The sequence below is a fragment of the Ambystoma mexicanum genome, chromosome 5q (assembly GCF_040938575.1).
Source record: "Ambystoma mexicanum isolate Mex_15411 chromosome 5q, UKY_AmexF1_1, whole genome shotgun sequence".
Classification (NCBI taxonomy): Eukaryota; Metazoa; Chordata; class Amphibia; order Caudata; family Ambystomatidae; genus Ambystoma; species Ambystoma mexicanum.
In genome coordinates this window covers 178,126,758-178,142,492 of record NC_090933.1, presented here as the reverse complement: position 1 = coordinate 178,142,492, position 15,735 = coordinate 178,126,758, and the positions used below count along the sequence as shown (strand labels likewise).

General features: G+C 45.4%; 1 protein-coding gene across 2 annotated transcripts in view; it reads left to right on the top strand.

Annotated features, from left to right (window-relative positions):
• The window catches only part of FBXO15 (F-box protein 15), a 758,839-nt gene that overhangs the window by 352,463 nt on the left and 390,641 nt on the right, over positions 1-15,735 (top strand). The window lies entirely within an intron of this gene.

The window sequence follows — 15,735 nt, the reverse complement described above, 5'->3', positions numbered from 1 at the left end:
CAATTTAACAAATGAATATTTTTACTCCAGAACATAAATCAATTTTCTGGATAAACAGAGGTTGACATTGAGAGGTTATCTTAATTATTTAACCCAGTCCCTCTTCTCTGCCACAGCAACAACCCCCCTTTCTTGTTTTAAGTACACATGCCCGAGTTTGCTGTCACCGTCCGCGGGGCAGGCCGACCCCACCTTTGGGTGGTTTAATATTAATGATTCTAACTAAAATCAATGTGACTTAAGTGAATATTTTTTAAGCGATTAAAGAAATCCTCAAAATCAATATTGGAGTGTATATGATCGGAGGGATACCGTTTTTTATAAAATTTGGTCAAAACATTTAGAATATCTGTATCGGAGGTAACCTCATCATCATGCTCATTTTTAATGGCGACGATCCTGGTTCTTTCCTTTTTGACTTTAGGGTATGAGGCTAAAGCTTTCCCTGCTTTATTCGATGATTGATATATTTTGGACTTGAATTTTAACAGGACGCCAGAGGGAAGCTCTGTTAGTTTTTTATTAAGAGAAAAATGAATGGTAAGAATTTGTGGATGGAGAGTGCCACTAGGCATAGAAAATAACTGTTTCTCTAAGTTACATAATTGGGCATGAGGGTTATCTAATTCCTTTCTTGCTTCTCTTTTCCTCTTGGCAGTAAAACAAATGATATGGCCCCATAAGGCTGCTTTATATGCATCCCATTTATTGGCAGGGGAGGTGTCAACATCTTTATTGGCTTGGAAGAAAATGTTTTGCTAAATTGGGATCTTGAAGTAACGAGTTATTGAATCTCCATCTATTAGTAAGGTTTGTAATAGACCCCAGTTTATCACGGGAGAGTGATCTGAGATTGCACATCATTCAACAGTGGAGTCATTTATTGACGCTGCTAATGTTTTAGTAACACAGATATAATCGATACGGGAACATGAGTTATGAGGAAGGGAATGAAAAGTAAAATCTATTTCAAATGGATTGTGTCCTCCCACATATTCCTCATGTTCGATATTCGATATACAACTTCAGCTGCTTCGGAAAATGTTTTTGGTAGAGGGCACTGTGCGTCGATGCAGTCGACGATGTCCCTCGAGGACCTCCGTCTCGAGGATGATGTAATTGAAGGCATATATACCATGCGCAGTGTCCGTTGGCTACAGGTCTGTTTTTCTGTGCAAGCTATCGCTTCGAGAAACTATGGCGCACTTACTTTATTCTTCGCGATATGTCTTCGTCGACACAGACTACCCCGAAGACCGGGTTCAAGAAGTGTCGAGATTGTGATTCAAAAATGTAGTTAACCGACCCACACAGAGTATGTCTGTGGTGTCTCGGGGTGGAGCAAAAGACCTCGGCCTGCTCCAAGGGCCAGTCAATGTCCGGAGAGGCTTTGAAGGAGCAAAAGGGGAAATTGGCGGTAGGTAGAAACCCTAAAAAATGTCCATCTAACCTGTCGAAAAAACCTTCGTCCGACTACTCTCCTTGGAGGAAGAAGGTTAAAAGATCAAGATTGAGGAGTGGCTCCCACCAATCCTCATTGTCGTAGAAGAAGTAAAAAAAGAGGCACCACTTGTCGCCTTGTTCGACTTAGTCGTCGGACACCTCCCCTGAGAGGCTATCTTGCCCCACGAAAAAAAATTCCACACCTGCCAAATGGGAAGCATTTAGGTCAGAAATGCTGAAAATATTCCAAAAACAAAAACCCACGGCAATCCACGCTCCTACCATCCCTTCCGAAGAAGCTGGTAAGGAAAGGGCTGGAGCCAAATCCTGCATGCCCTCGAGCCCGGTACAAAGACCAGATCCTCATAAAGAGCCGTCGAGCCCTCAACGCGATAAATCATTGAACGATACTTCGAGCCCCAAGACCAAACATGAGTCGAGGTCATAGACGCCAGCTGCGCCCTTGACGCCAGCAAAGCTTGCGACATCGGTGACACCATCGACGCCAACTGCGCCATCGATGCCAGCTGCGCCATCAATGGCAGCAGAGACATCGATGCCGGCTGCGCCCTCAATGCCAGCTGCACCGTTGATGCCACCTAAACCTATGGCGCCATTTAAGCCAAAAAAGATTTCAACGACTCCACGAGCGTCGATCAACAGTTCTTTAAACCTTTGATGCCTATACCAGAAAAAAACGATATTCCTTTACCAAGGAAAGATTATTTTAAAGCTCTCATCAATTTATGAGGAAAATGAACCTTCAGACAATGATGTGCCCTTTGGTCTCCAATTTGGTACACCAAATGTGCCTGAGTTTTATTTCTGAAGTCTAGGTTGAAAGCTTTTTATGATAATTTACAGACGGCCAGTGGGGTAGACACTTGACCTGAGCCTAACTTTGGTAGACCTCAGGCTGGTGAGCAAGCAGATGCTTCATATAGATGGCTAATGTCTAAAGTGGTGGACGATGGGGTGGAGTAGGCCTTTCCTCCCCGTTGAACAGGATGATCTGACAGACATCCTTGATAAGGGTCCGCAGATGGATCCTACGTTAGTTTCATATTGCTCTGGAAAAAAAGGGTGGCAGCAAATTGAGAGACGCCAAAAACAAATCCGGCAGTGAATAAAAACCGGACCAAAAAAATACCACCCTTCCAGCAGTGACCCAGACTACCTGTCTAAACTCCCCACTCCAGAGAGTCTGGTGTACAGACAGCTACCGCAGCTTCCAAGCCGGCAGCTTTGCCTACTATTTCTCCAAATAGGGATGACAAGAGTAGATGGATGGGCAAGAAAATTATTTTCTGCAGTGAATATGGCTCTAAAATCAGCCAACCCCACATGTGCCCGTGCAAAATTCTCATTCACTCTATGGAACTGCAGTTCCATGACGGCAGGGCACATTCCCGAGCAGGAGGAAAGAAACTGGTTCTTGGCTGTTAGAGATGGCAAAAAAGCCATGTGCAAGTCTTCAGTCGGGGCTGGATTCTGCTGACCGCATCGCAAAGCCATGGCTACTAGCACCGTAATACGCAGATTTGTGTGGTTGAGGAAGTCTGGATTTGTGCCGGATGTGCAGTCCAGACTTCTAAACATGCCTTTTGACGGGTCTCACTTTTTGGCAACCAGGCTGACGAAAGCCCTGAGAAATTGCAGACCTCGAAGGCGGCAGCAAAATCTTAAGGTGCCGCTATTGGGCAGCCTCAGCCCTTTCGTCCAAGTGGACAGCCTTGGAGGAGTAGATCTTTTCACTACTACTCCTCAGTTGGAAGAGCGAGAGTAACCCATGCAGGGCCAACCTTACCATCAGCCACTGAATCATCCACCGCAAAACCTCTGAGGTCTTGATTCACAAATCACCAGTGGGAGGCAGACTGTCTCAGCATCTGGAAGTATGGTGAGACATTACATCGGATGCTTGGACACTGGAAACCATAGCCCATGGTTACTGCCTTCCTTTCATTCAGAAACTTCAGAACCATCCACTGGGGAACCACTCTTGGAGTATTCTGGATCCACTCCTTGTGCAGGAAATGCTGACCCTGCTAGAGAAAGGCGCTATAGAACCGGTGCCTGTAGCAGAGGGTAACAAGGGATGGTATTCTCCATATTTCCTATTACCCCAGAAGGATGGAGGACTGAGACCCATCTTGGACTTGAGATACTTGAACAAGTTTCTCAGAAAGGACACGTTCAAGATGGTCACTCTTCTCAGATCCTGCAGGCCCTCCAACTCCAGGATTGGATGGTATAATTGGACCTTCAGGATGCTTATTTTCATGTGCCAATCCATCTCGAGCACAGAAAATACCCAAGGTTCGCCATTGGCAGTTCTCATTATCGGTTTTGAGTTCTGACATCTGGCTAATCTCTGCCTTACGGTTTTCACCAAACTAATGGCGGTGGTGGCAGTGAGTCTCAGGAGAAGGGGAATTCACCTCTACCCTTACCTGGACGATTGGCTGATCAGGGCGCCTTCTCCTGAACAAGTCCTGCATCATCACACCATGACCTGCTACTCTCTTCAGACTGGGCTTCTCCCTCAATTACAAAAAGTCCCAGATGACACCTTGGGAAAGAGCCAGTGTCTCCTGGCCTACGATTTCTTGAGGTTGCTCGGCCTCATGGCATCCTGAAATTTTCTTCTGCCAGAGGCCCGCCTGAGAATGAGATCCCTTCAATGGGCCCTCGGAACACAATGGTCCCAGTTCTCAGGAAACATGTCAGACCTACTTCAGATTCCAAGCAGGGTCACACCTGTGGTGGACCTGCAAGGACAAAATTCTGAAGGGAGAACCCTTTTGGCAACCATGGCCGGATATAACGGTAGTGACAGACGTGTCACTCATGGGGTGGGGAGCCCACACCACTGATCTGACAGTCTGCAATCGTTGGTCTCTATCGGAGTCCCAACTACAAATCAATCTTTTGGAGCGGAGGGCAATCAGACTAGCGCTGAAGGGATTTCTGCTCTCTGTGTGGGCAAAGAATGTCCTGATAATGACAGACAACACAGTGGACAGGTACTACCTCAACAAGAGAGGAGGCGTAGGGTCACTACCACTGTGCAGAGAGGCAATGCAGCTCTGGTACAGGGCAATTCAAGAAGGAATCTCTATCGGCAGTCCACCTAGCCTGAGAAGAGAACGCAGCAGTGGATGCTCTGAGCAGAGCACAGATCTCCACCGTTTGGGAAACCCCTCGAGCGGATCTGTACGCAACCGGTGTCAACCGGAAATGCGAACTGTACTTCTCCAGGGAATTTCCTCCGAAAGGAGCTCTGGGAGACGTGTTGGTAGCAGATTGGGAGTTTCTACTTCTGTACGTGTTTCCTCCAGTCCCCGTCATGCCTCACGTGATCAGGAGGTTGATATTTCGCGAAACACAGGATCCTAATTGCCCCAGTTTGCCCCAGTTTGGGCCAGGAGGATGTGGTACCCAGACCTTCTGGACATGTCCATCTGCCCTCCAATATGTCTTCCACTAAGGGAGGACCTTCTCTCGCGAGAGGAGGGACTGGTTCTCCATTCAGAGGTCCACACACTCAGCCTTCATGCATGGTTTCTGAGTGGCTGAGATACATGGACTGGCACCTCCCAGAAGATGTAATGGAGATTTTGCTTTCGGCCAGAAGGCCAACAACAAAGTGCTTGTACTGTTGCCATTGGAACACATTCTGCAGCTGGTGCAAAGACCTGAATGTAGATACTTTTCTGTGCAAAACCCCAAAGGTATTATCCTTTCTACTATCCTTAGCCAATCTGGGGCTCTAGGTTGGAACTATTAAGGGCTATTTGGCGGCACTATCCATCTTTAAGCGCTCGTCAGAAGAATGTTCATAGGGTGCCAGTCTGGATGAAGAAAGATCTTGACTATAGTGAATGTGTACTGGAATCCTTCAGAAATAAATGATGAGACTTTCATAGATGTGGTGTTTACAACCATTGATAAACTTGCAGATCGATTCCAAGGAACAGAACTGATCATTTGTGGTGATTTTAATTTGCATTTTTATGATTTCCAGGGAGAAAGACAAGACGAGAAGAACCACTGATTTAGAACAAGACATTGGGCTAAAGAAATGGAGGACCGGAGTCTATTAATGACAATGAAATCACAAAATAATAAAAAGGAAATCAACCAACTTGGTCGAGAGGATCGACAAAGTCAATTATTGACTACATCTATACCTCACCAAGTATTCATGATGAATTTACTAAAATGGACACCATATATTCTAGTATGAGCGACCATTGTATGCTACAGATGACCTGGGAATCAAAAAACATTTGAGAGAGAAAATAAGCTTACCACAATTAGAACTTGATGGTCGCCTGACGAGATTACGTTTGAATGACACCCAGATAAAAGCTATATCTGAAGATTTCCTGGTGACGACACGAGCGGGAACAGAAAAACTAAATTATGAATGGTTTTTAACACCTTACCATCAAAAAGTAATTGCTAGACCCAAACCTAGATAGGATCATAGACACTGCTTTATTAATAAAATAAAAGAAAGGAAAGCAGACCTGCGTAAGAATATCAAAATCATCATAAAAGGTATGGCGGAAAACAAGGTAAAGCTGATAAAGAAGGAGAAACAGAGATACACAAATTGATGTAAAAGTAATAAAGCTCTAATATTACAACAGGATGCCAAAAAGATGTTGGAAGCGTTAACAAATAGAAATACCAGAAATATGTGGAATATCATTAACCAACGTGGTAATTCATATAACAGAATGATCGTTGATGTTCCGGAACATATGTGGATTGCTTATTTTTCAGAGTTGTATAAAGTGAGGGATCATAGACAGAGTTGCAGGAAAAACTGCCACAAAAATGGAGTTTCACATTTGAGCAAATTGACATTCACATAGCGATCTCCAACCTGAATATATCCCGCGCTCCAGGACCGGATGGTCTATCTAATGCAGTCATTAAAAGAACTCGAACAATGGATGAAAATTTGCTATGTTTGAGTTGATGGCTGACACGAATACTGTGCCAAGGACGTGGCAATCTGCTATTCTAGTTCCAATCTTTAAGCAGGGTGATAGGAAACAGCCGAACAACTTTAGTCCACTTGCCCTGATTGATCCCTTGGGGAAATGCTTTGCATCATATTTAATGAAACAATTAACGATGTGGGCTGAGGAGAACAATCGGCAACCGAAGAGGCAAACCGGATTTGTCAAGAAAGCCAGTACCAGCATTAATTTATTCAGTTATATGCTGGGTTCATTGACCTAAAACTGGCATTCGATATGATCAATCGACAACTACTTTGGAAAAAACTGTAAGCGTGGCGATGTCCAACAGAAGTTTTAGAGCTGATCAAACTGTTATATAGCAACACCAACATTCGGATACACATGACAGCAGATGGTGTAATATCCGCTCCAATTACAACATATAATGGTTTGAAACAGGGATGCCCTTTGGCGGCAACGCTATTTATCCTCTTCACTTCAGATTTCGACGAATATATGAACATCAGTATGCAAAATCCACCAAAGGTTAATGCTACTCCCTTATCCCAAATGATGTATGCAGACGACATTGTGATATTCAATAATACACAAGGCTTACAATGCTCTGGACCGACTAGAAAGTTATATGAAGTTGAACAAATTAAAAATCAATACACAGAAAACACAGATTAAGCCTCTGACGAATAAACGGACTAAAACAAAATACAACTGGTCCTTGCAGCATAATAAACGAACACAGGCGAAGACAGTGATGTACTTAAGTGTATGGATCAATCAATCCAAAAATGAAACCGACTGGATCCATCACCTTAAAGCAAAAGCACATGCCCTGGCAAGACGAGGAGTATGTATTCATCGAAAATATGGAAAATACTCACTGAGACCTGTGATAACTTTCTAACGTCAGAAAGTAGTTGCAATCCTAGCATATGGAGCGGAAGCAATGATAAACCTTCATCCAAGCATATGGCAACAATTGGAAGCCATTTATTGGCGCATGGTATTAGCCTTACTGCCGAACTTCCCAATGACGAGGATGATATGCTATGAAATTGCGACTCAGTCGTTCCAGTCAATAGTGGAATGGAAACAGCTTGATTTTGTTCCGAAAAATTCAGTGCGAGGATACAATTCTGACAATAGAGATACTTTGTGAGAACTCTGCAACAGTTAACAAATACATACTGCAGGAAAAAGAAAATGGAAAAACGACTTAAGAAGGAGGAGATCTCGATGGAAATGTTGATTCAATGACCGCAACATGCGAAGACGAGAATGCTCCTAAATGACTGGATTATTCCAATGCAAGAAAAGAGACAATACAGTATGAACTTCAATTGTGATATTGATATAAGAGCGGTTAATCAGCTTCCTGAATATCTGAGACAATTTCTGGACAAACCTATTAGAGATCAAATTTTTTTTAAAATACATTTCTTTATTTATTGTTTTCATAAGCAGAGCATACACCAGATAACACCTCCTACCCCCCTCCACCTCCTCCCCCGACCGGAGAATATTCTCAAAGTCCTTTGGGAATCGCTCATGCCCTGAACAAGTCCAATATTCTTATTTTGTGTGGGCACCACTTTTCATGAAATCCAATTGAAGATATTCCAACACCTTTCCCCATTCTTTTACAAAGGAGCCACTAGCGCCTTTCAGGGTGTGGGAACATTTTTCCATTGTGACTAGAGTCCAGACCTTCCAGCTGAAAACCAACGGGGGATCTGGGTGCTTCCAGCTTTGGCTATAGCCGCCCAGGCCGCTATTAGCAGTCCCATAAAGCACCTCCATTGCGACTTAGACAACTCTTTTGCTGTGAGGTCCTTGAGCGCACACATCCACACCCGCTCCCCCATTCGAGTACAATTCAGGATGATCCCCTGCATCTGTGCCTTAATTTCGACCCAGAAGCCCTGTATCCTTTTACAGTCCCACCAAATGTGCCTCCAAGTGCCTTCGTCTCCACACTCTCTCCAGCACTGATTGGACACCTGTGGAAACATCCCTTTCAACCTCACTGGAGTCAGGTGCCACTGTGTCATCACCTTTATCCACATCTCCCTCATCTGGACCGATCGGGTCAGACTTGGGATACCGCCCCAAAGTTCTTCACATTGCTCACTACTGATGGGCTCCTGCAAGGTTTGCTCACATTTCACCATATAGGTCCAACTGACCCTTTCCCCCTGCACATTGATGAACTTATAGAGGGTCGATACCAGCTTCCTCGTTCCCGGGTTGGTTATAGCGAACTTCTCAAACTGAGTGAGGTCCCGTGTCGCTGCCTGTTTAATTGTTGGGGTGTTTAACCAGTGTTTAAGTTTATGTTGTTCATATTTAAACCTATCTGAGTTTCAGGCTCCTTATGCATGTTTCAAACAGAAGCACCTCCTGACCCTCCATCATTTCCCCAATTTTTGTGCTCCCCCCCGACTCCCAATTCCTATAAGCACCCTTTTCCATACCCGGTGGGAATTCTGGGTTCCCAAACATGGGGGTGGAGGGTCCCGGCACCAAACCCAAAAATAATCTATTCTCGGCATCGAATTGTAGCACATCTCTGGGGCCCTGTCCTGGCTCGCCTGTCCTCCTCGCTCCCACCCTGTGGACCCTGTCTATTCCAACGTCTTCTCCCCTTCGGCAGCCAGGATGTCTCTGAAGACCTCTTGAACGGCAGATTTGAGATCTTTATCCTGCACCGACTCGACCATATTTTCAACCCGGATGTTCGACCGTTGAGAGCGGTTCTCCAGATCCTCGCACTGCAATTCGAGGTTGTGGGTTATGCTCACCAGTTGCTCTTGCAGTTCCCTATTTTGTTGTGTTTCCTCGTCTACATTTCGGACAATCCTCTCCAGTGTGTCCGTCCGCTCTTCCAAGTTCGACACATCTACTCTGAGTTCCTGCAATGGTTGCTTCATGTCCTGTCTCAGCGTTCCAAATTGGTCCTGCACCGTGGTCATGTATTTCTCCTGTAGTTCCCTGAACCATGTATGCAGGTCTTCCTTTGAGGCTTCTACTTGAGGTGGGTGAGGCTGCGCTGCCTGTAAATCCTCTTGACCTTTCCCCCTTGGATTTGCCGTGGTCTCTGAGGCCCACATTTGAACTAGGTTCGAGTCCTGCCTGGCGGAGGGGGTTTGCAGATGGGGTGCCCCTCCTTTCCCCCGTGCCTTAGACATGCTGCGTGAGTTGGGGGCAAGCATTGCGCTGCAAGTTTCCTACCACCTTCCGTTTGCGCCGATCCTTGCACTGACACCCTTTTCTCTGGGTCTCCCTAAAATGGTCTTGTGCTCCTATTGTGGCTGGTTAGTCCACTTCTCTCCCCCAGCCCCCTGCTGTGCTCTTATTGTTTCCTGTTCGGTGCAACCGGAGGGTACCGTCAGGCCCTGTTAGTGTGTGCTTGGCTGCTCTCCACATCTTCCCCCACCCCTCCACCGCTGATCCGAAGTTGAGGACGTATGTGTTGGGGGGCCGGGTCACCAACCTTGTATTTGAGTGAATGGGATGGGAGCTGTCCCTTGCTCTGGGGGATACTTCCCCCCCCCCCTCCCCCCTCCCGCCTTCTTTGACTTGCCCTGAAGCTCCATGCGGCCTCCGCTGCCAATGTGGGGGGTTGTCCGTGTCAGCCTCGTATCCTGGGGTATATGTCATGCTGTGTGCCTCCTAGGGGGTCCGCCTGGTCGCCACTTCCCAGGATTCTGTTGTGGTTGACCAGGTCACGCTGTGCGGCCGAGAATCCCTTCTGCCCCCTGTTCTGTGACGGCGTGTGTTCCAGGGGTCCTCCCGCCTCTCCTCACCTTCCTTAATTGCCTGTGAGGGACTGCAGGTGGAACCTATTCTTCTCTCCGGCGCAACCTCGGCTCCTGCAGCATCCCAACCACTGCCCGTCCGCAGGAATTCACCCCCGGTCCAGTGGTGTGTCCCTCGCGGCCTGCACCTTTCCTTCTCCCAGGCGCTTGTGCCTGGTCATGTTGTGGGCTGTGCCTGCGACCCGCTGGTCCTGGCGGCTCCTCAGCCCTGGTTGACCCGCGTCTGATGCCATGCGGTCCCCGCTGCTCCGTTCTTCACCGTGGGGGCGGAAGTGTGAAGGCTTTTCCCCTTCTCCGGCTGCCTGGGTTTCTCTGCCCCTCCGACGGCACTGCACTTGCTGGATCCGCAGCCTCATCTCCCGCTGCGGCGACGGTGGGGGAGGTGTACCCGCTCTAAACCGAGCTTCGGTCGAGCAGTGCAGCCAGCTACCATTTCCCACGCAGCCGTGTCTGCCCGGTGTTGTGTCACGGAGTAGGGATGAAAATGTTTTCCAGCAGCTCAGTGCCTTATTTGTCCACCTTATTGTCGCGGCCCGGCAGGAGAGACACCCAAGCATGTCTGTACGCCATGGCCGCCATCTTGGAATCCCAGAGATCAATATTTGAGATTACGCCTCAATTTACTCACTACCCACGAATACCTGTCCAAGTCTAGACTGATAGCAAAGGCCCAGGCGGGCTGCAGATTCTGTAAACAGCACGATCAGACTGAATCCCTTTGCCATGTCATGATGGAATGTGAAGACTTGGTTGAAAAAAGAAATCTGTTCAAAGAAATGTATTTGAATCCATCGCTGGTGTTAAGTCCTAAAGACTGATGGGAACAAATCCTATTAGAAAATAACAAAAAAACTAACACATACGATTGTTCAATTCTGGAGAAATATCATGGCTATGAATTTAGAGAATTAGAAAGTCAAGACTTTGATTCTGAAATTTGTAAATGCGGAAATGAAATGTAATGAAATGAAAAGTTAAGCAATAAACTAAATCATTTAATTTAAAAAATATGTTCATATTTCTAAATTCCACTAGTGACACAATTTCTAAAGGGGCTCACTGATGTGTTCCCCCATCTCCTATCTAGGTTCCAGTTTGGGACCTTAATCTGGTACTGAAATGTCTAATATGTGCACCCTTTGAACCTTTACATTCGTGTCTGTTAAAGTTGTTAACATTTAAAACCATCCTCTTGGTAGCATTAAGCTCAGCCCGTAGAGTGTGAATTGCAGGCACTTTCATCTAAGCCACCCTTTACTATCTTCCAAAGGTTAGGGTTGTTCTGAGGGTTAAGCCTTCATTTTTACCCAAAATAATTTCTGATTTTCATGTAGGGCAGAAAATAGTTTTACCCACTTTCTATTCTCCACCTCATCCTGGCAAAGAGGAGGAGAGATTACATAGATTGGATCCATGTAGAGCTTTGAGTTTTTACATTACTAGGCTATCAAAACTTTGTATTGACAATCAGCTTTTTATAGGCTATACAGGTCACAAACTGGGTCCGGCTGTCACCAAACAGACCTTATCCAGGTGGATCATTCTGGCAATTCTAGAATGCTACTAGCGGCAAGGATCCTCCGGAAGGATTAAGGGCCCATTCCACCAGGGGGATGGCTACCTCTACAGCCCTGTAAAGGGGTATACAGATACAAAATATTTGTGAGGCAGCAACGTGGTCTACTATTCACACATTTACAAAACATTACTGCCTTGAGTCTTCCCTCGGTTAGGATGGAAGCTTTGGGAAAGCTGTTCTTCATTTGGGTCATGAAAAACATTGAAAAACTAAATTCTTACTCCTCCACCAGATCAAATACTGCTTTGGGAGTCTATCAAAGATGAGGAATACATCGCAGGACACAATCCATTAGAAGAAAAAGTTGCTTATCCCTGTTAAATTTCTTTTCGACTGGATGTTCCTCCCACGTATTCCTCATCGCCGTCCCAGCCTACCTCACTGTAGAATTTCCCATGCATTACATCTTTCGCTCCTTCAAAGGTAAGTAAGCTCAAGCCCATGGTTATGCAGTTAGTTTCTACTGTAAGAAAAACAGACCTGAAGCCAATGGGCGCTGCGCTTGCTATATTTGCCTTCAATGGCATCATCCTCACGATGGAAGCCCTCGAGGGACATTGCGTCGACTACATCGACGCACAGCGCTCTCTGCCGAAATTGTTTTCTGAAGCAGCTGAAGCTGGATATCGAATATCAAAGATGAGGAATACGTAGGAGGAACATCCAGTCGAAAGAACGTTATATGGGGTAAGTAGCCTGTTCATCTGTAGGGTTGCCAATCGATCACACTGGTTTGACAGACATGTGAATTTTGTGTGTGCTTTACTACTTTTAAATTGACAAGATCTGGGAGGCAATTACTAATTTAGCTGAAGCCCATCTACCTTTAGAGTCTGCAACTTCATGAAGAACCTGGTACTGAGGGCCTTTTTTGATTAAAATTGCTACGCTATTATGTTTACCCTCCGCAGGACTGACTAACACTTCACCCACCCGATTATTTTTTTTTACTTCATAGATTCCTGTAGTGATAAATGAGTGTCCTGTAAGCATGCAATGGTTGGCTTGAATCTATTAATGTGAGCTAAAACCTTTTGCCTCTTAATCGGATTATTAAGACTCTTAACATTCCAAGTCATACCCTTAAGGGTCGTTTCTTTAAGTGGAGATAACAATCATAATTTTCAACAGTGAATATATAATTTAAAACAAGTTTTAAGATTAGAAGCTTCACAATTAGCTTGTGGGTAATATCTAGCACAGCAATATTGAAAATGAGCGTCCCCAAAAATACGATACACAACTCCCCATTGAGAGTCAATAACGGACACACCCCAGGAGGGAATGAGACCAGGACCAAGTGCGGGTGAAGATGAAAAGTAAAGTTTATCCAAAACCAAAATAGGGCAAGCAGAGGACTCAGCAAACTCTGAGAGCGCTCTGCCAAACATCAGAAAACATCTACGTTTTATTACAAGACCACATCACCTATGACGTGGGAACTAGGGATTACATGAATCGATGAGATTGGGCAATGGGGAGTAGACAGTATGGAATATGTAGGGTCGAAGCTTCAGGATTGACGAGGCTCCACGTGGTGTCACAGTGATGCTTGCAGGTAATCTAGACTCATCGGGGTGGAGCGCTGGGTCAGGTGATGTCTAATTGATACATCTCGGCTGTACTAACATTTACCCTTGTGGCCACACATACTCATTCAGTGTTGACTATAATTCATAATGCCCTGTAAATCCTACAAATCGTTATTCTAACATCACAAGGGAAATAGCACATAACTCTAGGTGTTTGTGTTTCATCATCATAAAAATACTATACAATAAATGGACTGCTTCATGGTTTCAGGTGGTTTATCAGGGGGCACTTTTCGGGGATACCTCTATCATTCTTCTACGTTAGATCTAGTGGGGGACATCTTTATAGTATGTTAGTACAAGAGTAAATATATGGCCACCATGGTCAGTCGGGGTTGGGGTGAGCTGGGATACTACCTGGTCAGAGGGCACATAGCTGGTACATCAAAAGGCGGTGGAATGAGAGGCTTGTTGCCCATATTTCTTTAATCAGAGTCTGGGAGTGTGGAGCAAGTTCATGATGCTATTGTGGGTCGGGGGGCTTGGGGGAGGGTGGATACTTGGTGCAGGCTCAGTGGAAGGGTGAGGGGTTACAATTGTAGCATCACATTGTCAGTAAAACAAGGGCCTTTAGATGTCAGCTCGGCCTGCGGGGGTAGGAAGGTGGGGGCTGAGTACGCCGCGCTGCAGGAGAAGGGAGAGAGGGCCCTGTGACCTCTAGCCGGGCAACTTTGCAGGATTACATATGAATCATTAGAATGCGAGGTAGAATTAGACCAGTGTGGTTGCAGATACATCGAATAATATGCGAACTATAATCATAATATAGGTTACACGTTTACGTTTATCATGAGCACCATGTTACAAAGTAAATTCTATCGACAACAGCCTTGTGGCTCTGCCGTCTTGCATTATATATATTTAGAACCGTATGGCAGTTCAACATGTTTGTGAACACATGTAATTTTAAAAGCCAGTGAGCATCTGGATCGTGTACCTTGCATTATATCGAACAAGTAAATTGACATATCATACATTAGTGTGAGTGTTTTTCAAAGAACAAGATTCGTTCAACAGAATGGGGCCTAGACATATGACCAATGGCTTTATGTGCAGTAAAATAGGTAACGATCTTCTTGTTTCGTTTCCTAGAATCAGCCCCTTCATACATCGCTATAGGAGGGTATTTATAACCTTTACAGCGGGATTAGCAGTGTGGGTTAAACAGAGTGGCACATAGCCATAGGGTCGGTATCTGTTTCTTGATACGGAGAGCAAGGTTGGGGGTGTATGTCATAAATGTGGGGTCTGCAAGGGGACGGGGCATGTTTGTGGAGATTGTTTTCTTCAAACCCAAGCCTTTGCCCGGTCATTCAAAGGTCAGCTATGAACTGCGGAAGGTGAAAAATACAGTATTTGTCATGTAGCTTGTTCGCGCCTAGTCTCCCGTGGGAACAGGTCTGCTGGAAGACTTGCAGAGGGGAGGAGGGTGAGGGAGATGACTGGCTCGCTGTGCACCATCTCGAGGGGAGAGCTGCAGCTCTACAGGCAACCTTTGTCTATGAGGCCTGTGGTAGCATGTACAAAATGGAGTCTGGGATCAGCTTTCTGGCCAATGTGTGCATACATTAGTCATGTTGTTAAGACTGCCAAAAAAGAAAACTGAAAAAAAAAGAAAAACGTTAAAGATATAAAATAGATTAACAAAGAGAGACACTGCAACATCTTATCCCAGGGTGCAAAGAAAAAAGATCAGAGGTCTGTGATAATTAAAATGAGTCCGCCCACCCGGCAAGAAAAAAAGAGATAAATAGGGAAACAAAAGCCAGGAGGTCAGAGTTAGTGTCGGGTGTAAAAGGAGTGTATAGGCGCGTCGCTCCACAGTAGTTATCCTTGACAGTTCTGGAGGGGAAATGATTCAAAGTAGATACTCAACGGGAGCATATATAGGATGAAATCCAGAAGGATGAGAAAAGCGCATCCAGTGTAAGTAGCAGTTCCGATATCCATTGCTTCCATTTTGTGAAGTCTTACGAAGTTCTTTAGATCGTTTGGATTTTGGAGTGTAGAGGTTTTGCCGTTAATGGGGACTTTAAAGGTGCAGGGTTGAATCATTCCGTATCTTGCAGTCATTTGCTTCAGCGCACGGTGATGGGAAAGTAATTTTTTTTTTTCCTTTGGGCTGTAATTTTGGAAACACCCTGTGAGATGAAGATCCTGTGTCCGTTCCATACCAGATCAATTCCTGTAGCCCTTTGTAAGATCAACTGAAGTTGTGTATATTCAATATTCAAGCAGCAGAAAGATTGTTGTTCTAGGTGCATTTTTCTTCAAAGAATCTGCTCTCTTGGGCCCATTTCTGTGTG